This window comes from Scylla paramamosain, unplaced genomic scaffold (assembly GCF_035594125.1).
Source record: "Scylla paramamosain isolate STU-SP2022 unplaced genomic scaffold, ASM3559412v1 Contig119, whole genome shotgun sequence".
NCBI lineage: Eukaryota > Metazoa > Arthropoda > Malacostraca > Decapoda > Portunidae > Scylla > Scylla paramamosain.
Window position 1 is genome coordinate 1 of NW_026973784.1, and position 22,500 is coordinate 22,500.

A 22,500-nucleotide genomic window follows, 5' to 3' on the forward strand; every position below is an offset into this window, starting at 1 on the left:
AAATTCTTTCCCTTATCTGACCTTTTTCTTTATATAGTGGGTTTCAAAAAAGATGGACTACACTTAAAATTGTTGTATTTCTGCAACCATAAACTGTCTATGAATAAAACTAATAAAAGGTATGGGCCCAAAGTTTAAAATGACTTCTTTTCAAATTTTAAATTTTTATTTGTGTTTTTCATGAGTGCAGAGATAGCAATTTTTTAATCAGGTTCATCTTTTATACTTGTGTATATATTGTGGTGTCATTGAAATTTCTGTGATGCCATGCAAATTTCTTCTATCTGGTGTTTTCTTCTACTCTACATAATTCTTCAAATTTTTGCTTTTAAATTATAATAGGGACATATTTATTAAACACATTTCTTGGCTTCAAACGTTATACTGCCGTACTTTTCAGATTTTCTCTACCACGGTGCTTTCCCTTTCTTTCAATTTTCGTTTCTTGAATGTGACAGTATGGAATTTAGACACATTTCATATCAAATCTCGGCACAGTTCTCACATTTTTTTTTTTTTTTTTTTGAATGTAGGGAAAGGACACCTGACCAAGGGTAACAAAAATCCAATAAAAAAAATGCCCACTGAAAATCCCAGTCCCCATAAAAGACTCCAAAACCAGTAGTTAAAAATTGGTGGATAAGTGTCTTGAAACCTCCCTCTTGAAGGAATTCAAGTCATAGGAAGGTGAAAATACAGAAGCAAGCAGGGAGTTCCAGAGTTTACCAGAGAAAGGGATGAATGATTGAGAATATTGGTTAACTCTTGCGTTAGAGAGGTGGACAGAATAGGGGTGAGAGAAAGATGAAAGTCTTGTACAGCGAGGCCATGGGAGGAGAGGAGGCATGCAGTTAGTAAGATCAGAAGAACAGTTAGCATGAAAATAGCGGTAGAAGACAGCTAGAGATGCAACACTGCGGCGGTGAGAGAGAGGCTGAAGACAGTTAGAGGAGAGGAGTTGATGAGACGAAAAACTTTTGATTCCACCCTGTCTAAAAGAGCAGTACAAGTGGAACTCCCCAGACATGTGAAGCATACTCCATACATGGACGGATAAGGCCCTTGTACAGAGTTAGTAGCTGGGGGGGTGAAAAAAACTGGCGGAGACGTCTCAGAACACCCAACTTCATAGAAGCTGTTTTAGCTAGAGATGAGATGTGAAGTTTCCAGTTCAGATTGTAAGTAAAGGACAGACCGAGGATGTTCCATGTAGAAGAGGGGGATAGTTGAATGTCATTGAAGAAGAGGGGATAGTTGTCTGGAAGGTTGTGTTGAGTTGATAGATGGAATTGAGTTTTTGAGGCATTGAACAATACCAAGTTTGCTCTGCCCCAATCAGAAATTTTAGAAGGATCAGAAGTCAAGCGTTCTGTGGCTTCCCTGCGTGAAATGATTACTTCCTGAAGGGTTGGACGTCTATGAAAAGACGTGGAAAAGTGCAGGGTGGTATCATCAGCATAGGAGTGGATAGGACAAGAAGTTTGGTTTAGAAGATCATTAATGAATAATAAAGAGAGTGGGTGACAGGACAGAACCCAGAGGAACACCACTGTTAATAGATTTAGGAGATCAGTGACCGTCTACCACAGCAGCAATAGAACGGTCAGAAAGGAAACTTGAGATGAAGTTAAAGAGAGAAGGATAGAAGCCGTAGGAGGGTAGTTTGGAAATCAAAGCTTTGTGTCAAACTCTATCAAAAGCTTTTGATATGTCCAAGGCAACAGCAAAAGTTTCACCAAAATCTCTCAAAGAGGATGACCAAGACTCAGTAAGGAAAGCCAGAAGATCACCAGTAGAGCGGGCTTGACAGAACCCATACTGGCAATCAGATAGAAGGTTGTGAAGTGATAAATGTTTAAGAATCTTCCTGTTCAGGATAGATTCAAAAACTTTAGATAGGCAGGAAATTAGAGCAATAGGATGGTAGTTTGAAGGATTAGAATGGTTACCCTTTTTTAGGAACAGGCTGAATGTAGGCAAACTTCCAGCAAGAAGGAAAGGTAGATGTTGACAGACAGAGCTGAAAGAGTTTGACTAGGCGAGGTGCAAGCACGGAGGCACAGTTTCGGAGAACAATAGGAGGGACCCCATCAGGTCCATAAGCCTTCTGAGGGTTTAGGCCAGCGAGGGCATGGAAAACATCATTGCGAAAAATTTTAATAGGTAGCATGAAGTAGTCAGAGGGTGGGGGAGAGGGAGGAACAAACCCAGAATTATCCAAGATAGAGTTTTTAGCAAAGGTTTGAGCGAAGAGTTCAGCTTTAGAAATGGATGTGATAGCAGTGGTGCCATCTGATTGAAATATAGGAGGGAAAGAAGAAGCAAAGTTATTGGAGATATTTTAGGCTAGATGCCAGAAGTCACTAGGGGAGTTAGATCTTGAAAGGTTTTGACACTGTCAATGAAGGAGTTTTTGGCTAGTTGGAGATCAGACTTGGCATGGTTCCGGGCAGAAATATAAAGTGCATGAGATTCTGGTGATGGAAGGTTTAAGTACCTTTTGTGGGCCACCTCTCTATCATGTATAGCACGAGAACAAGCTGTGTTAAACCGAGGTTTGGAAGGTTTATGTCGAGAAAAAGAGTGAGTAATATACGCCTCCATGCCAGACACTATCACCTCTATTATGCGCTCAGCACTCAGAGACGGGTCTCTGACATGGAAGCAGTAGTCATTCTAAGGAAAATCAGCAAAATACCTCCTCAGGTCATCTCAACTAGCAGAGGCAAAACGCCAGAGGCACTTTCACTTAGGAGGATCTTGAGGAGGGATTGGAGTGATAGGACAAGATACAGATATGAGATTGTGATCAGAGGAGCCCAATGGAGAAGAAAGGGTGACAGCATAAGCAGAAAGATTAGAGGTCAGGAAAAGATCAAGAATATTGGGCGTATCTCCAAGACGGTCAGGAATACGAGCAGGGTGTTGCACCAATTGCTCTAGGTCGTGGAGGATAGCAAAGTTGAAGGCTAGTTCACCAGGATGGTCAATGAAGGGAGAGAGGAAAGCCAAAGCTGGTGGTGAACATTGAATTCTCCAAGAATGGAGATCTCTGCAAAAGGGAAGAGGGTCAGAATGTGCTCCACTTTGGAAGTTAAGTAGTCAAAGAATTTCTTATAGTCAGAGGAGTTAGGTGAAAGGTATACAGCACAGATAAATTTAGTTTGAGAGTGCTTGTGCAATGCTTGTCAAACTTTTTCCGTTTTCCTATGATATTTCTTGTGTAGTCTTAGTTTTTTTAGGGAATCTTGGCACATCTCCTATGCCTAAGAGAGACCTATTATTTTTGTTTGGAGTTTTGTAGGGAATCAGTTATCAAAAAGTCATTACAAGGAATCTCAGCACATACAACAAGCTTCACATGTTTAGGAACTAATGGTCTGTATTCCTTGCAGGTGTGAAGTGTGTGGCTTCCACTTCACCATCCTATGAACAGCCTGCAGGAATCTCTATCAGCACCTGCTTCTGCAATATTGGCATCTGGTTATCAAATAGTGCTGTCACACTGGGCCTGACATACTCCATTGCAATTGGGGAATCAAGCTTCACCAGGAAGAGAGGCCGAGCATCACAACCTTCAAGCCTTCAAGCCCTACATGAGGTGTTAAGTATTGTCAGGACAAAACAGAGGTCCTGGTACAAGAGTTTTCATTGCAATCAAGGAAGAGTCAAGTTGCAATAAGAAGAGTGTGTCAAGAATTTTAAGCAGGAGGAAGACTGTCAAGCAGTTGACGGCAGGAAGAACGCGTGAAATTCCCTTAAGTCATGGCAGGACCGACAGGCAACCTTCATTCAACACCTGCAGAGGCACAAGAGTTGTGGGCAGTTTCACCAGGAAGAGTTTGCTCCTCACTCAAGTTGACACAAAGACACAAGAATTTGCAAGTGTTGTTCCTCCAAGACCCTGCTGCAAATGTTCTCCAATCCACTCCAGTCTGGGAAGGAAGAATGTAGGAAGTCCCTCTCTTCTGTACTCAACAAGCACCACCACCACCACCACCTTCATTCAGGCTTGAGACAAGTTTTGTACATTCCAGCACTTCAGTAATAAAGAAAACAAGTGCCATGTTTATTATCCTGTTGTGTATTTATTATTCACTTAACATTCACAGTAAAACAATAAACATTCAGTATTCCATCTTGTGTACAATCTTGAACATAATGACATGTCAATAGTATCTTTGTTTGCCAACCTTTCAGAGAGTACAGGTCATGCCCTCAAGGTAATATAAAAAAAAAATAATAATAATTGGCCAGGAAATAAAGTTTCAGGCAATCTTTCTGAGAGTACAGGTCATGCCCTCAGGGTAATATAAAAAAAAAAATAATAATAATAATTGGCCAGGGAATAAAGTTTCTGGCAGAGTACAGGTCATGCCCTCAAGGTAAACAGGATTGGCCAGAAAATAAAAAAAAGTTTGCCAATTTTTTATTTAGGATAGAGGATTCTCAAGTGTAGCAACAAAACACAATGTTCACCTGAATTGGTTCCTGCAGTCACCACCACCTGTCAGTCACAAGGTTCCAGTAAGGTGTAATTCTTGCTCCTGAGTTATGGGAGCGTCCCAAGGTTTCTTCCACTTCCTCTCCGTGTTACCACCTGCGGGGAAGACACACATCTGTACTCCTGCTGCATGACTCACAACTCAGTCCAGAATTTAACCATTTCACCACAACATTACACAGCAAAGAAGGCACGACAGAAAACATTAACGTGCACATTTAACTCTTAAATGTGTACTCCTGCTGCATGACTCACAACTCAGTCCAGAATTTAACCATTTCACCACAACATTACACAGCAAAGAAGGCATGACAGAAAACATTGACGTGCACATTTAACTCTTAAAGCAGTGGGCTGTATTGTAACTTGAAGGTCTCCACATACAGGATAAACTAGACTTTTCACTATGATATGATATGTCTACTCAAATAAGAAGACATGGAAAAAGTGCCAAATTGTTATGCATGGCAACTCACGTGCCCTGAAGATGTTATGCTCAGTCTTTCAATCACTGAGAGACTGTCAGGCACAGTGGAGAGAGGTGTCTCTCCTGCGCTCCCCTGTACGTTTCCCCCTTGCCACTACCTTCTCGTTTCATCGCTCACATTCAATACCCCTTACATTACAATGGATCCCGGCAAGTTTAACAGGGAAGAGAGTGTCGTGATGGTGTTTGAGTCAAGGTCAGTAACCATGGGGCTGGAAGGAAGACGGGGAGATCAAAGACAGCTGTGACACAAGTGGCCAGGGCAGTACCAGTGCTGGGCACAGCTGCCACTCCTGAGAGAAAGGCTAAGGGCAAAAAAGGAAGACAGATACAGGAATAATAAGTTGACAAAACACATGCACGGTGAACACTTAATTGCTGCGCCATCTTTCTCCCGGTCAGAAGAGGCCTGTGAGCTGCAGGATGACCGGGGGTGAGCGGCCTCCATCCGCCACCCAGATGACAGCTGCTTCTGAATTTGCAATCTTCCTTCCTGTCTCACAATTACTGATCCCTTCTTGAACAAACACCATCGCAACACTTTTCTTCACTGTCAAGCTTGCCAGGACCCATTATGTGAGGAAAATTATGGGTGAGCCATCACATGAGAAGCTTGTACCAAGGGAAAACAGGCAGGGGAGTGTGGCAGTGTAGAAGAGGAGGACAGTTGAGTGTCATTGAAGAAGAGGGGATAGTTGTCTGGAAGGTTGTGTCGAGTTGATAGATGGAAGAATTGATTTTTTTTAGGCAGTGAGCAATAACTAGTTTGGTCTGCCCCAGTCAGAGATTTTAGAGAGATCAGAAGTGAGGCGTTCTGTGGCTTCCCTGCGTGAACTGTTTATTTCCTGAAGGGTTGGACGTCTATGAAAAGACATGGATAAGTGCAGAGTGGTATCATCAGTATAGGAGTGCATAGGACAACAAGTTTGGTTTTAGAAAGTCACTGATGAATAATAGGAAGAGTTGGTGACAGGACAGAACCCTGAGGAACACCACTGTTAATAGATTTAGGAGAAGAACAGTGACCGTTTACCACAGCATCAATAGAATGGTCAGAAATAAAACTTGAGATGAAGTTACAGAGAGAAGGATAGAAGCCGTAGGAGGATAGTTTGAAATCAAAGCTTTGTGCCAGACTCTATCAAAAGCTTTTGATATGTCCAAGGCAACAGCAAAAGTTTCACCAAAATCTCTAAAAGAGGATGACCAAGACTCAGTAAGGAAAGCCAGGAGATCACCAGTAGAGAAATAATGAGTGGTTAGTGTTGATACTACTACTACTACTACTACTACTACTGCTGCTGCTACTACTAGGGTCTGGAAGGGAGAGTTGGGAGTGTTAAGTGTATGGTGTTCCTACTACTACTAATGCTACTATTCCTACTGTTATTACTACCACTACCACTAAGCTAACTTGAGAGAGAGAGAGAGAGAGAGAGAGAGAGAGAGAGAGAGAGAGAGAGAGAGAGAGAGAGAGAGAGAGAGAGAGAGAGAGAGAGAGAGAGAGACCAATTTTATAGAGAAAAACATAAAAAATACATCAACAATGATGACAACAACAACCTCATTAACCTGTTAGAGAAGGACTGAAAGAAGCTTACCATACAAGTGTGGCTCTCCCCAGCAGCAGTAGCAGCCCCTCTGCCCGGCACAGCTGCCCCATCAGGCACCTCCACTGCTCCCAGCCATCCTACACCTGTGCCACCAGGAAGCTGACGAGGGCCACCTGCAGCTCTGCCACTAAGCTGTCTGGCCTGCAACACAAATCAAGATCAGAATATATTTAATACTGTACTTAATTCCTGCCAATTACTACTACTACTACTACTACTACTACTGCTACACTGTTCTGGAGTGCTAAAAAAATATACAATAATAACTATGACTACTGCCGTTACTGCAATTATTACCTAACAATAGTGAAGGGCAGAGAGAGAGAGAGAGAGAGAGAGAGAGAGAGAGAGAGAGAGAGAGAGAGAGAGAGAGAGAGAGAGAGAGAGAGAGAGAGAGAGAGAGAGAGAGAGAGAGAGAGAGAGAGAGAATGGAAAGAAAAAAACTAAGTAAACAAAGAGAATGAAAGAAGCAGCACCACCACCACCACCACCACCACCACCTTTCCACCTGTCCAATCATTGACTTCAAACTGTAGGAAGAACCAAGCCTATATTTTGTGACTTGACTGGGACTACCCCCTCTCTGTAGGCTGTCCTGGCTGGCTGGGTGAAGCCACAGTCCCTTCCTTTGACTTCATTTGTGGTGGCTGGGGGGCTGTGGGGGGCTGGGAAGTGGGTGAGGTGAAGGGCTGTGGGTCTGGTGTGTCTGTGGTGGAGTGTGGGGCTGCTTGTGAAGGCTGTGAGACTGTTTGTGAGGCTCTTGTGGTGTGTGTGATTTTTAGGAGTGTTAAAAGTAGAAGGCCCAAAGTAATATTAAAGTTATACTTGGTGCTGGTCAGACCTCATCTAGACTACGCTGTGCAGTTCTGGTCCCCACATTACAGGAAAGATATAGGTCTATTAGAATCAGTACAGAGAAGAATGACTAAAAGGATACAGGGGATGAGGAGTATTCCTTACAAGGCGAGGTTGAAGCTGTTAAATTTACATTCTTTAGAGATACGTAGGTTAAGAGGGGACCTGATAGAAGTCTTTGAGTGACATAAGGGGGATGTAGGCAAAATTCTTAGGATCAGCAACCAGGGTAGAAAAAGAAATAATGGGTACAAGCTTAAAAAATTTAGGTTTAGGAAGGAGATAAGAAAAAAAATTGGTTCTCAAAAAGAGTGATAGATGATTGGAATGGACTCAGTAATCATGTAGTTAGTGCTAGGACACTAGAGAGCTTTAAGAGAAGATTAGACAAGTTTATGGATGGGGATAACAGATGGAAATAAGTAGGTATATTTCATACAGGGACTGCCACGTGTAAGCCTGGTCGCTTCTTGCAGCTTCCCTTATTTCTTATGTTCTTATGTATGTGTGAGATATGTGGTGGTCTGTGAAGGGGCTGTGTCAGATGCTGTGTCAGGGGCTGTGTCAGAGACTGTGGAGGGCTGTGGGGAGGTGGAGGGGCTGCTGTGTGTGTGTGTGTGTGTCTTGGAGGATCTGAACTCAGCCACTGGCATTAATTCTGCCGCTGAACAAACTCCACCTGAAAAATAAGGGGAGAATTAATGGCTGGTGATAAAATAATAATAATAATAATAATAATAATAATAATAATAATAATAATAATAATAATAATAATAATAATAATAATAATAATAATCTATCTATTTGAATTAATGACTGGTAATAATATAGTGATAATAATCTATCTGTCTGTCTGTCTGCTTGTCTGTCTGTCACCATATCAGGCTGGTAATCCCACATGAGGCAGCCCAGTCACACACACACACACACACACACACACACACACACACACACACACACACACACACACACACACACACACACATAAACCTAACCCAACCACTTACAGCCTTCTGCTTGTTCCTCAGAATGTTAATGGCCCCCATGCCCCGTTCCTTCCACTGTGGAGGCGACTCAGAGGTGTGATAATGAAACAGCTTGTACTGCCTGCTGGTGGGGGGAGGTTAGGTTAGGCTGGCACTGTCTGCATGTTAGGTTAGGTTAATAAAATGAAGAGAGGTTATGTGAAGAACAAGGAGGAGGAGGAGGAGGAGGAGGAGGAGGAGGAGGAGGAGGAGGAGGAGGAGGAGGTAAGTAAGAAAGAAAACATAGATTGAGAGAAAATAATAATAATAATAATAATAATAATAATAACTATTTACCTGCAATAAGAAAACCTGACCTGACCTAACAATGATAAAACAGCAAAATTACCATCAGTGCTTGACCTGACCTCACCTCACCTAACAACAAGAAACAGCAAAACTACCAACAACATTTCTCAATAAAATAATAAACCAATAAAAAACTCACAAAAATAATAATAATAATAATAATAATAATAAAAAACACCATTACCAACCTGACCTGACCTCGAAACTCAGTGTTATCATTTCCTCCTCCTGGTCATCATCACTAACCACGAAGACCTCCAGCAAGGTCACCACTGGTTCAAAGTAGGGGTCATGCTCCCCCACTCTGCTGGTTGACTCCCCCTCCTCGCTCACCACGCTGTCATCAGGGTCTGTCTATCTGAGAGAGAGAGAGAGAGAGAGAGAGAGAGAGAGAGAGAGAGAGAGAGAGAGAGAGAGAGAGAGAGAGAGAGAGAGAGAGAGAGAGAGAGAGAGAATTAGGCTTGGTTGGGCTAGGAGGAGGAAGAGATGGGAAGAGAGAAGAGGAGGTCTAGATGAAAGAAAGAGGAGGAAGAGGAAGAAGAGGACAAACATACATGCATATACAAACAAACAAACAAACAAACAAATATTCAGTTAAGACAAGAAAAACAGAAAAAATGAAAAAAATAAAAACGATATATTCTGACACACACACACACACACACACACACACACACACACACACACACACACACACACAAACACACACACATAACGAACCAACAAAACAAACAAACAAAACAAACAACAAACACAAGAAAATGAAGAAAAAGAAAATATTTACGTTAAAAACTTTTTTTTTTTTTTATCCTTAACGAACACAAGAACTCCCCCACCCCCGCCCTCCCTTCCCTCTCACACACACACACACACACACACACACACACACACACACACACACACACACACACAAATAATTCCATATATCAAAAAAAAAAAATCGAAAATACAATAAAATAAGGAGGCATTTTGAGCCATATTTCCCTTATTTCCCCTTGTCCCCTCGTCCCTTAGCGCTCAAGATGGCCGCCCATACCTGCTTCTTACTGGCGGGCAAGTGTGTGTGTTGAAAATCGCTAAATAAAGGAGTAATTAATAATGGTGGGGCATCACCCTCGATCATCCCTCGATTTTCCGCCATAAGATCCCCGCCACCCGCACTCACATATACGCCTATTTTCCTTATTTACACCTCCGCACCGCCGCCATTCTCGTGTGTGTTGATAGCCAGATGATGTGAGTGTAGAATGGTAGCCATGTTACCTTCTCAAGAGCCATGGTGTCGCCGATGATGATGGATAATTGTGGCTACCTCTATCAGTCCCTCCGATGCAATTTTGTAAGCAGACTCGCCATCTGATATGGACGCTCGATCTTGATCTTGATGGTACAGATAGCTCGGGATCACTCTTAAACCAGGCCTTTGGATCGGCAACTCTTGTAAAAGGGAAAAAAGAAAAGAAAAAAAAAATTAACAAACATCATCATCTACTGTAACTGTTCCTACATCTGGCACGCCACATTCTCTCCAGAAACTCTTTCACCGCCTCAATCATCCTTTCATTGGCCTCTCTACACAGTCCCAGCAACAACACCATCCATTCCTTTCCTGTCTTCTCCACTCTTTCATTCCTATCATGCCCTAACTCAGTCAGTATCACTTGCATCATCTCATTCCTGTCTCTGGCATACTTCACACACTCCAGCACCACATGTTCCACCGTCTCATCCTCTCCCATGTCACACATCTGGCACACTTTGCTGCGGGACTCAGACCACCTGTAATTCCTTGCATTCACATCCATACACTGTGCCCTCGCTCGGAAGAGAAGATCACCGCCCAGGCTTCCATCATACCACCTTTCATACCTCGGGGCCTCTTTCTCCTTGTACCATTCCAGGGTCTTCTTTCTTTCCATTTCATTCTTCCATTCATTCAGTCCCACACATTTCACTTCTTTGTCTATCTCATTCTTCCATTTTCTCACATCCCATTCGGCTCCCACTCTGCCTCCTCTTGTTACCACTCATTCACGCTCATTTTGATTCCTCCCAGCCATTCTTATCGCCTACACCACTTGCAATCCATTCCTGTCTGTCATTCTCATGCATCTCTTCCTCCATTTGCTTCCACTTTCATTCCACAGGTACACCTTCCTTGCTATTCTTGCGTCATCCATTCTCTCAAGCCTAATCCTGTACCTAAGCGTGGCTTTTGTGAGTCTTTCTCTGAAGGTGCTCCATCCCATGTCACCTCTCAAGGCTTCAACTGCTGTGCACCTCGGTGCACTCAGTGCCATCCTTGCTACTCTATTCTGGCCCACTTCTAACTTATCAATTTCACTTTCATTCCATGCAATCACATCCATACCATACATTATACTTGGCACAGCCACACTCTTCCACACTTCTCTCAACACATCATACTTACTTGCTCTCATCCTTGCCATGCTTCCCAATCGACCTACCCACTGGTTTACCATACTTATCTTTTCATTCTTTGCCTTTGCACACCCACTAGGACTCATCCACATCCCTAAGTACTTATATTGTTGCACCTGTCTCAACTCATTCTCATACTTCACACACTCCAGCACCACATGTTCCACCGGCTCATCCTCTCCCATGTTACACATCTCTGTCCTATGTTGACAATCTTGAATCTTGATCTTTCTTCGGTGTCTTTTGGGAGTTTTTGAAGTGATTTTTTTTTTATTTTCATTATTTTTTTTTAATAGACTTTTTGAATAGTGTTGATAGGAAAATGTGGGGAATTTAATGGGCTATCTTGGTGTACTATTGTTTTTTTTTTTTTTTTCTTTGTGGTAGTTATTTAGATATTCAGAAAAATGTTGAAAGTATCTGTGTGTCTTAGAATTTGACATGCTATATATTTTTTTTCAATTTTCTCTTTATTAACTAACTTGTAATTGATGATGGCGATAGTCAGAGATGAACAATTTAATGGACTATCATGGTGCACTATTAGTTCTGCTTTTCCACTTATAGTTATTTAGAAATATATTACAGAAAAGTACAACAATTTTTCTTCCTCCTTCTTCTCCTCCTCCTCCTCATCATCATCATCATGTTTCTCTTCTTCCTATTATAATTACTACTACTACTGTGTGTGTGAGTGTGTGTGTATAGTAATAATAATAATTATAATGATGATAATAATAATAATAATAATAATAATAATAATAATAATAATAATAATAATAATAATAATAAGAAGAAGAAGAAGAAGAAGAAGAAGAAGAAGAAGAAAAGAATAAGATGATGATAATGAAAACACACATATATAGAAGACATACTAAATTCTCCTCTCTCTCTCTCTCTCTCTCTCTCTCTCTCTCTCTCTCTCTCTCTCTCTCTCTCTCTCTCTAATATAATAACAATAACCAGGAATAATGAAGTATAGGTTAGTATCCCTTAAAAACATACGTTTTCTCTAATTACGTCACTTATTTAAGAAACATAAGGTCGAGTATCCTACAAATTTACTTAATAAAATGGACCATATTGATCTTCCAAGTAAAAATTATAAATATAGCTCTTTCTCTGACTGCTCCCACTTAAACATAATAAGTACTAGTATTAAACATCACAGAATAGTAGATTTAAATAGTATATACAAGAAAAACTATAAAAAAAAACTCGTATAATAGCAATTAACAGAAATAATGAAGTACAGACTAGTGTCCCTTAAAATATATACGTTTTCTCTAATTACGTCACGCCTTTAAGAAACAAAGTCGAGAATCTTTGCAATTACAGTTACAAAATGGACCATATTGACATTACACGCATAACTACTATTACTAGTACTATTACTACAACTACTACTACTACTTACAGCCACTACTATCGCCGAAATTGTTGTACTAAGTAACTTTCTCGGCTCATTGTTGACCAATAGTCCAGCACACTACAAGGGCGGCCTGATAGTCCAAGTAGTCACCACATACGTGTGACCATTCACTACTCCTGCTACTACTGCCTTGCTGCTGCTGCTACTGCTGCTGGTGATGGTTGATGCAAATCTGATGGAGAATAAAGGGTTAGGTTAATAGTAGTAGTAGTAGTAGCAGCACTAGTAGTTAGGTTAGGAGCAGGAGGAGAGATAAAGAGAGAGAGAACGGAACAGATAATATGGATGCTGTGGTATTGTAATAGTTGTAACACTGAAGATATTTGCTCTTTTCCTCCTCCGCCATGCTGGGTGTTTTATTCATATTTGTTTTGTGAGTAGTAGTAGCAGTAGTAGTAGTATAAGTAGTAGTGTGCTTTCGTCATATATATCTGATAATGTATTATCATCAAAGTAAAATTCACTGGACGCGATTAATGCTTTCTCATGTGTTGGGTTAAGCAAGATTGCATTTGCTCCATCTGAAAACATTTATAATTTTGGTTCATCGGCATTTAAATGTCTGCCTCCTCTTCTCTTTCTTCTGGTATATGTGAAAATGTTGTACAAAAATTACGAATGGGTAAGTTGCCTTAATATGTCGGAAAATCTGGATACTGCTTAATATTCTTGTGTTTCCCATAAAAAAATTACGTTTTCTTATACAACTACAAAAGAAAATGAAAAAACATTTAGCAGTAGCTATATATTTTCTATCCATTTCTGTTAGTAATGTCACCGCCAGGCTTTCTTGATGTCTATTCACTCCTGCAGCACCAAGAAGAGTCACACACAGATAGCTCGGGGGGACTACTTTCTTCCAGCCACACATGTAATCATCCTAACACACACACACACACACACACACACACACACACACACACACACACACACACACACCACCCCTCAAGGAACCTCTCCACACAAGCAATATTAAAGAAAAAAAAAAAAAAAACACGGTACAAAATATAAGTAAAAACCCTAAGGAATACATAGATTATACACCAATGCTAAATATTCACAATCTTATATAAAAAAAAAAGAGACGAGATTATCATTGTAGCCACATAACGCTTCCAACTCAATGAATTAGCCATTAACGGAGGTGCAGCCAACCAGTCTTTTCTATACCACAAGAAAATCAAAGGAAAGCTTCAAATTTCATACATCTCATAATTGTGAATATTAAACAAAAGGAGAATTATGCAAATCTCAGTCACTTTTATTGTTGGTGAATCCCTTACTAGTTAACACACCACTATTCTGTCCACCTCCCCACTGCAAGAGTTAACCAGTATTCTCAGTCTTTCACCACTATTCTGTCCACCTCCCCACTGCAAGAGTTAACCAGTATTCTCAGCCTTTCACCACTATTCTGTCTACCTCCCCAGTGCAAGAGTTAACCAGTATTCTCAGTCATTCACCACTATTCTGTCCACCTCCCCACTGCAAGAGTTAACCAGTATTCTCAGTCCTTCATCCCTTTCTCTGGTGGACTCTTTCACTCCCTGTCTGCCTCTGTATTTCCACCTTCCTGTGACTGGAACTCTTTCAGGATGGAGGCTTCAACACACTTAGCCTTCAATGTCTGACCACCACTTTGGACTGTCTAGAGACTGGCACCTCAGTGGACCTGTTTGTTACTGCACTGTTGGTACTCTTGGGAAGTGTTCCTCCTACACGAAGAAAACAAAGAAAGAAAAAATACACGTGTACAGAGAGAGAGAGAGAGAGAGAGAGAGAGAGAGAGAGAGAGAGAGAGAGAGAGAGAGAGAGAGAGAGAGAGAGAGAGAGAGAGAGAGAGAGAGAGAGAGAGAGAGATAATTAATTAACGATAAGATAATTCTCTCTCTCTCTCTCTCTCTCTCTCTCTCTCTCTCTCTCTCTCTCTCTCTCTCTCACACACACACACACACACACACACACACATAGATAGAAAAAAGGGAGAGAAAAAGGAGGAGGAGATTTCTACTACTACTACTACTACTACTACTACTACTACTACTACTACTACTACTTCTACTACTACTACTACTACTATCAGCGAAATAGTTGTTTTTGGTAACTTTCACGGCTCCTTGTAGGCTGATAGCCCGAGAGCCACCTGATAGTCAGAATAGTCAACGCACGTGAACATGTAAGACTATCGCCAGCAGTAAAGGGTTTGAGAAAAATTATGATAGTAATAATACACATTTTCTTTTTAACGCAACCATAGAAAACGCAAGATACACCCTCAATATTTCAAGGGTAACAAAGGTAAAATGTCCAGGCTCTCTAATCAGGGTAAGGCTGCAGGTAATGGTGCAAACTTGAAAAAAAAAAATATGTTTAAGAAATAGACAGCAGGGAACTGGTTCTTAGATAGAGTGGTGGATGAATAGGTGGACTCCGTAATGTGGCTGTGGGTGCTGAGTCACTAGGGAGCTTTAAAAGATTAGACAGAATGGTGTGCTTTATATAGGGAGTGCCACGTGAAGGTCTGATGGCTTCCTGCACCAACCCTTATTTATCTATTCATTTATTTTTTTGTTCTTGCGTTCTTTTATCGTGAGTTACCCCACCACTACCCATAACAGAGCATCGGCTTCCCGTTTTCTAGTGCAGTCAGTCAGGAGGTCCTCAGTGACGTCAGCATATCAACGCTCTTGTCTCTTAATGGAAGTTTTGCAAGTTTGTCTCAATATTAGTCAACAAAACAAGAGAATCAATGTGGTCTTTTTTTTTTTTTTATGTAGGAAGGACACTGGCCAAGGGCAACAAAAATCTAATAAAAAAAAGTGCCCACTGAAATGCCAGTCCCATAAAAGGGTCAAAGCAGTGGTCAAAAATTGGTGGATAAGTGTCTTGAAACCTCCCTCTTGAAGGAATTCAAGTCATAGGAAGGTGGAAATACAGAAGCAGGCAGGGAGTTCCAGAGTTTACCAGAGAAAGGGATGAATGATTGAGAATACTGGTTAACTCTTGCGTTAGAGAGGTGGACAGAAGAGGGGTGAGAGAAAGAAGAAAGTCTTGTGCAGCGAGGCCGCGGAAGGAGGGGAGGCATGCAGTTAGCAAGATCTGAAGAGCAGTTAGCATGAAAATAGCGGTAAAAGACAGCTAGATATGCAACATTGCGGTGGTGAGAGAGAGGCTGAAGACAGTCAGTTAGAGGAGAGGAGTTGATGAGACGAAAAGCTTTTGATTCCACCCTGTCTAGAAGAGCAGTATGAGTGGAACCCCCCCAAACATGTGAAGCATACTCCATACATGGACGGATAAGGCCCTTGTACAGAGTTAGCAGCTGGGGGGGTGAGAAAAACTGGCGGAGACGTCTCAGAACACCTAACTTCATAGAAGCTGTTTTAGCTAAAGATGAGATGTGAAGTTTCCAGTTCAGATTATAAGTAAAGGACAGACCGAGGATGTTCAGTGTAGAAGAGGGGGACAGTTGAGTGTCATTGAAGAAGAGGGGATAGTTGTCTGGAAGGTTGTGTCGAGTTGATAGATGGAGGAATTGAGTTTTTGAGGCATTGAACAATACCAAGTTTGCTCTGCCCCAATCAGAAATTTTAGAAAGATCAGAAGTCAGGCGTTCTGTGGCTTCCCTGCGTGATATGTTTACCTCCTGAAGGGTTGGACGTCTATGAAAAGACGTGGAAAAGTGCAGGGTGGTATCATCAGCGTAGGAGTGGATAGGACAAGAAGTTTGGTTTAGAAGATCATTAATGAATAATAAGTAGAGAGTGGGTGACAGGACAGAACCCTGAGGAACACCACTGTTAATAGATTTAGGAGAAGAACGGTGACCGTCTACCACACCAGCAATAGAACGGTAAGAAAGGAAACTTGAGATGAAGTTACAGAGAGAAGGATAGAAACCGTAGGAGGGTAGTTTGGAAATCAAAGCTTTGTGCCAGACTCTATCAAAAGCTTTTGATATGTCCAAGGCAACAGCAAAAGTTTCACCAAAATCTCTAAAAGAGGATGACCAAGACTCAGTAAGGAAAGCCAGATCACCAGTAGAGCGGCCTTGACGGAACCCATACTGGCGATCAGATAGAAGGTTGTGAAGTGATAGATGTTTAAGAATCTTCCTGTTGAGGATTGATTCAAAAACTTTAGATAGGCAGGAAATTAAAGCAATAGGACGGTAGTTTGAGGGATTAGAACGGTCACCCTTTTTAGGAACAGGTTGAATGTAGGCAAACTTCCAGCAAGAAGGAAAGGTAGATGTTGACAGACAGAGCTGAAAGAGTTTGACTAGGCAAGGTGCAAGCACGGAGGCACAGTTTCGGAGAACAATAGGAGGGACCCCATATGGTCCATAAGCCTTCCGAGGGTTTAGGCCAGCGAGGGCATGGAAAACATCATTGCGAAGAATTTTAATAGATGGCATGAAGTAGTCAGAGGGTGGAGGAGAGGGAGGAACAAGCCCAGAATCGTCCAAGGTAGAGTTTTTAGCAAAGGTTTGAGCAAAGAGTTCAGCTTTAGAAATAGATGTGATAGCAGTGGTGCCATCTGGTTGAAATAGAGGAGGGAAAGATGAAGAAGCAAAGTTATTGGAGATATTTTTGGCTAGATGCCAGAAATCACGAAGGGAGTTAGATCTTGAAAGGTTTTGACATTTTCTGTTAATGAAGGAGTTTTTGGCTAGTTGGAGATCAGACTTGGCATGGTTCCGGGCAGAAATATAAAGTGCATGAGATTCTGGTGATGGAAGGCTTAAGTACCTTTTGTGGGCCACCTCTCTATCATGTATAGCACGAGAACAAGCTGTGTTAAACCAAGGTTTAGAAGGTTTAGGACGAGAAAAAGAGTGAGGAATGTACGCCTCCATGCCAGACACTATCACCTCTGTTATGCGCTCAGCACACAAAGACGGGTCTCTGACACGGAAGCAGTAGTCATTCCAAGGAAAATCAGCAAAATACCTCCTCAGGTCCCCCCAACTAGCAGAGGCAAAACGCCAGAGGCACCTTCGCTTAGGGGGATCCTGAGGAGGGATTGGAGTGATAGGACAAGATAAAGATATGAGATTGTGATCGGAGGAGCCCAACAGAGAAGAAAGGGTGACAGCATAAGCAGAAGGATTAGAGGTCAGGAAAAGGTCAAGAATGTTGGGCGTATCTCCAAGACTGTCAGGAATACGAGTAGGGTGTTGCACCAATTGCTCTAGGTCATGGAGGATAGCAAAGTTGTAGGCTAGTTCACCAGGATGGTCAGTGAAGGGAGAGGAAAGCCAAAGCTGGTGGTGAACATTGAAGTCTCCAAGAATGGAGATCTCTGCAAAAGGGAAGAGGGTCAGAATGTGCTCCACTTTGGAAGTTAAGTAGTCAAAGAATTTTTTATAGTCAGAGGAGTTAGGTGAGAGGTATACAGCACAGATAAATTTAGTATGAGAGTGACTCTGTAGTCGTAGCCAGATGGTGGAAAACTCGGAAGATTCAAGAGCGTGGGCACGAGAGCAGGTTAAGTCATTGCGCACATAAACGCAGCATCCAGCTTTGGATCGAAAATGAGGATAGAGAAAGTAGGAGGGAACAGAAAAGGGGCTACTGTCAGTTGCCTCAGACACCTGAGTTTCAGTGAGGAAAAGAAGATGAGGTTTAGAAGAGGAGAGGTGGTGTTCTACAGATTGAAAATTAGATCTTAGACCGCGAATGTTGCAGAAGTTAATGAAGAAAAAGTTGAGGGGGGTGTCAAGACACTTAGGGTCGTCAACAGAAAGGCAGTCCGACCTGGGGACATTTATGGTTCCCTCCCCAGATGGGGACTCCGAGGCTGGTGTAGGAGTCGCCATGATGATTTAAAAATTTTTGAGTGAAGGGTGTGTGTGTTATTAGGTGCTTGTAGTTTTGTGTGGAGGAAGAGAGTTGTCTTTAGAGGGCAGGCTGTGACTGCCCCCTTGTGTTGTGAGACACAAAGGGAAACGTTCAGTGAGGTCAAAGCTGGGTCTGCTTACAAACATTCAATCTCTTACTCTCTTTCATTTTCCCTTTTCACCCTTCACAAACTTCCTATCCGTTCTGTTGTTCTGTTCTGTTCTGCAAGTCTGTGCGAGTTTGTGCGAGTTTGTGCGAGATTGTGTGAGTTTGTGTGAGTTTGTGTGAGATTGTGCGAGTTTGTGTGAGATTGTACGAGTTTGTGTGAGTTTGTGTGAGAATGTGCGAATCTGTGTGAGATTGTGCGAGTTCGTGCGAGTCTGTGTGAGATTGGGCGAGTTTGTGTGAATTTGTGCGAGTTTACATTTCTTTAGTTCTTGTGTATCTCCTCTAGCAAGGAAGACCTGCTGGCTAGTGGTGATAACTGTGTGTGTGTGTGTGTGTGTGTGTGTGTGTGTGTGTGTGTGTGTGTGTGTGTGTGTGTGTGTGTGTGTGTGTGTGTATGTGTGTGTGTGTGTGTGTGTGTGTGTGTGTGTGTGTGTGTGAGTGCGTGTGTGTGTGTAAGTTTTCAATAGTACAGCTACACTGACTTAACTCAACGTAGCCTAACCTAACCTAGGCTAACCTAACCTAACCTAACCTAACCTAACCTAGCCTAACTTAACCTAGCCTAACTTGACGTAACGTACCATTTTTCCAGCTTTCCCCAATCCCAGCACCTCATTAGCTTCATCCCGTGTCACACCCACCTGTTCTAATACTTTGCTGTTCCTTCCTTTCAAACTGCACACCAAGTTTGGATTCCCTAAGGCAACGCAAGCTTCACCTTCTCACTCCCTGCTGCCTGATACACTCACGCCAATCTCTTTATTGCAGACTACAGTTTCTTCATCCATGGCAACATTTTTCCTCGTCTCAGCATCAATATTGCAATTCGCCTTAAGCTTTATCAATTTGAATCTTTCAGCTAAATCCTCGTGAACTATCTGCACGTGTTGCCTGATGCGCAGCTGTCCAGTCACACTCGGCAGCTGTCTTTGTCTGTAATAACCTTCCTAACCCTGCATCACGCGTGGCACGTTCTCTACAGGTGTAACTCAACGTACACAGCAAAACATCACTTCCTGCCTCGGTACCCAGGTCACTCTTGCCCCTCCCAACCTTCAGGGTAACACAGGCAGGCACAGTCAGTCCCGCCCTCCCTGCACGTGTGACAGAACACCACCAGCAGCAGCACACTATCCTAGCCATTGAGCCTTTCAGTGCGGGAAGCAACAGTTCACATGACTGGAAGCAATGCAGGTAATATTTAGAAGCATTTAAGAGAAGGAAAATGCACACAGAGAAAACATTGTACAACTTCTTCCTAATGTAATGACTCAACCTCATTCACCCACCTTGTCATTGTCTTCACCAAAATTGACGAGAGAGAGAGAGAGAGAGAGAGAGAGAGAGAGAGAGAGAGAGAGAGAGAGAGAGAGAGAGAGAGAGAGAGAGAGAGAGAGAGAGAGAGAGAGAGAGAGAGAGAGAGATTAGCATTTACTCTCTCTCTCTCTCTCTCTCTCTCTCTCTCTCTCTCTCTCTCTCTCTCTCTCTCTCTCTCTCTCTCTCTCTCTCTCTCCTTTGTTTATGTAGAAAAAAAGGAGACGGACACAGAAAGAAGGAAGAGAAAAGGAAGGAGGAGGAAGGACAAGGGGAACATGAGGAGGAGGGGGAGGGGGAGGAGGAGGAGGAGGAGGCAGGAGATGAAGCGAGTGAGCGAGAATACCCAAGCGAAAACGAAATTGAAGAGCAGACGGTGTGGTCACTGGTGCAGGAAGACTGTGAGATTCATAGTGTACAGGAAAGCACACAAATCATGAGGACTGTATGCATCTGTTGAGTGGTCACGATACAGAACAAGATCTGCAGTGGTGATGGCATTGTTTGTAAAAGCGGTGCGCATATATACAGTGATGAGTTGCTGGAGGATGAGAAGGAACACACACAAAGCTCCTTCCCTTGACATGCGTACTAGATGGGTTTATTGCTTCACATCCTGGGGAGAAAAGCTCAGGAAATTGTCGCCAGTAAGAGGGGCTGGTCCAGACGTGAAGCACTCTTATTACCTGTCCACCACTCACACCTAACGCACACACACACACTCACCACAACACTCGGTGACAGGAACAGGTGCACAGTGACCGCCGCAGGAACCAACATGGCGGAGAGAAGTGTATTGCACGACATTCCCTGTGGTGGGTGACACTGACAATATTACGGTGAGATAGGCAGAGATCTGGCAACGCGGCTGGGCGAACACAAAGCGGAAATCTGGCAACACAGGGAAACTATTGCGGCTATTTAACAAAGTGAGTAAACAGCACAGAAAAGCATTAAGATCAAGATACTTAACAACTACTAAAAAGACATCGATAAAAGAGTGGGTGGCTGGTGTGGCGGCACAGGTCGCCATGGATGGGGGAGGGGGGAGGCGAGCACCAGTCACGTAGCAACACGCATAACCCACGAGGGCGACGCACGAGCCAATCAGAAGACGGAAGACAAGACCGGGGACCAATCAGCACCCCTCAGGACAGGAAACTATTGCTCCAGCGTCCCTTTGAGCTGGACGGCTGTGTCTGCCAGGTCTGTCAAGAACACTCAGGGGAGAAACTCCTGTTCCTTTCCCAACCCGCGATTCTGCACCACCTTCAACAACAACAACAACGACAACAACGACAACAACAACAACAACAACAACAACAATGATAATAATAACAGGAAATATAATTGAGGATTAGAAGAAATTACAGAGAGAGAGAGAGAGAGAGAGAGAGAGAGAGAGAGAGAGAGAGAGAGAGAGAGAGAGAGAGAGAGAGAGAGAGAGAGAGGCTACCAAAACTATTAACCAAGATTCCTAACTACCAACATTTTTAAAAACTACCACAATTATCAACCAACACTCCAAAAACTACAATTATTAACCAACATTCGTAATTACCAACATTGCTTCCACTCACCGGGGCGGAGCAGAGCACGGCCACGCCCTCGCCACGCCCGCAGTCACTCACGCCCCACACCACACTACCACAGTCTCTAAAAACCACAACTCGCCGTCCTGCAATTGTGGTTGGTGAAGAAAGGTGAGGTGGTGGTGGTGGTGGTGGTTATAGGTTAGGTTACTACTACTACTATTACTACTACTACTACTACTACTTTTACTACTACTACTACTATTACTACTACTACTACTACTACTACTATTATTACTACTACTACTACTACTATAATAAAGCAGAAAGGAATGTCCATGCACGTTGTTTGTGTTCACTTGTGATCATCTGCCGTTGCCCAGTGAAAAGTCTACGGTAAGAGCGAGCCAGGTTTCATTTAGTATAAGGGAAATATTTGCCGCCTTTCTTAACCCAGTGTAGGCCTATCTATAAATGTTTACATGTACTGTTGCTGCTGATGCTGCTGCTGTTGTTGTTGTTGTTGTTGTTGTTGTTGTTGTTGTTGTTGTTGTTGTATTTTTATTTTTGATTTATTTTTCATCAGTTTTCTCTCCTCCTCCTCCTTTTGCTACTACTACTACTACTACTACTACTACTACTACCACCTTCTTCTTCTTCTTCTTCTTCTTCTTCTTCTTCTTCTTCTTCTCTTTCTTTTCCTCCTCCTCTTTTTCCTCATCCTCCTCTTCTTCTTCCTCCTCCTCATCTTCTAATAGCCTTTCTTCTTCTTCTTCTTCTTCTTCTTCTTCTTCTTCTTCTTCTTCTTCTTCTTTTTCTCTTTCTTTTCCTCCTCCTCCTCCTCCTCCTCCTCAACCACCTCCTCTTCCTAATCCTCCTCCTTCTTTTCTTCCTCCCCCTCCTCTTCTTTGTCTTTCTTTTCCTCCTCCTCCTCCTCTTTATCCTCCTCTTCCTCCTTCTCCTCCTCTTTCTCCTC

General features: G+C 42.6%; 1 long non-coding RNA gene across 1 annotated transcript in view; it reads right to left on the reverse strand.

The window, feature by feature from the left end:
* Window positions 1-4,064: 4,064 nt before the first annotated feature.
* Window positions 4,065-22,500, reverse strand: part of LOC135099335 (uncharacterized) — a 72,978-nt gene continuing 54,542 nt past the window's right edge. Inside the window, exons 6-12 of the long non-coding RNA XR_010267851.1 lie at window positions 12,653-12,839; window positions 10,057-10,230; window positions 8,982-9,151; window positions 8,467-8,566; window positions 7,113-8,138; window positions 6,593-6,745; window positions 4,065-4,600 (exon numbers count right to left, since the gene is read on the reverse strand). This is a non-coding gene — a long non-coding RNA (uncharacterized LOC135099335). The remainder of the gene's footprint in view (window positions 4,601-6,592; window positions 6,746-7,112; window positions 8,139-8,466; window positions 8,567-8,981; window positions 9,152-10,056; window positions 10,231-12,652; window positions 12,840-22,500) is intronic.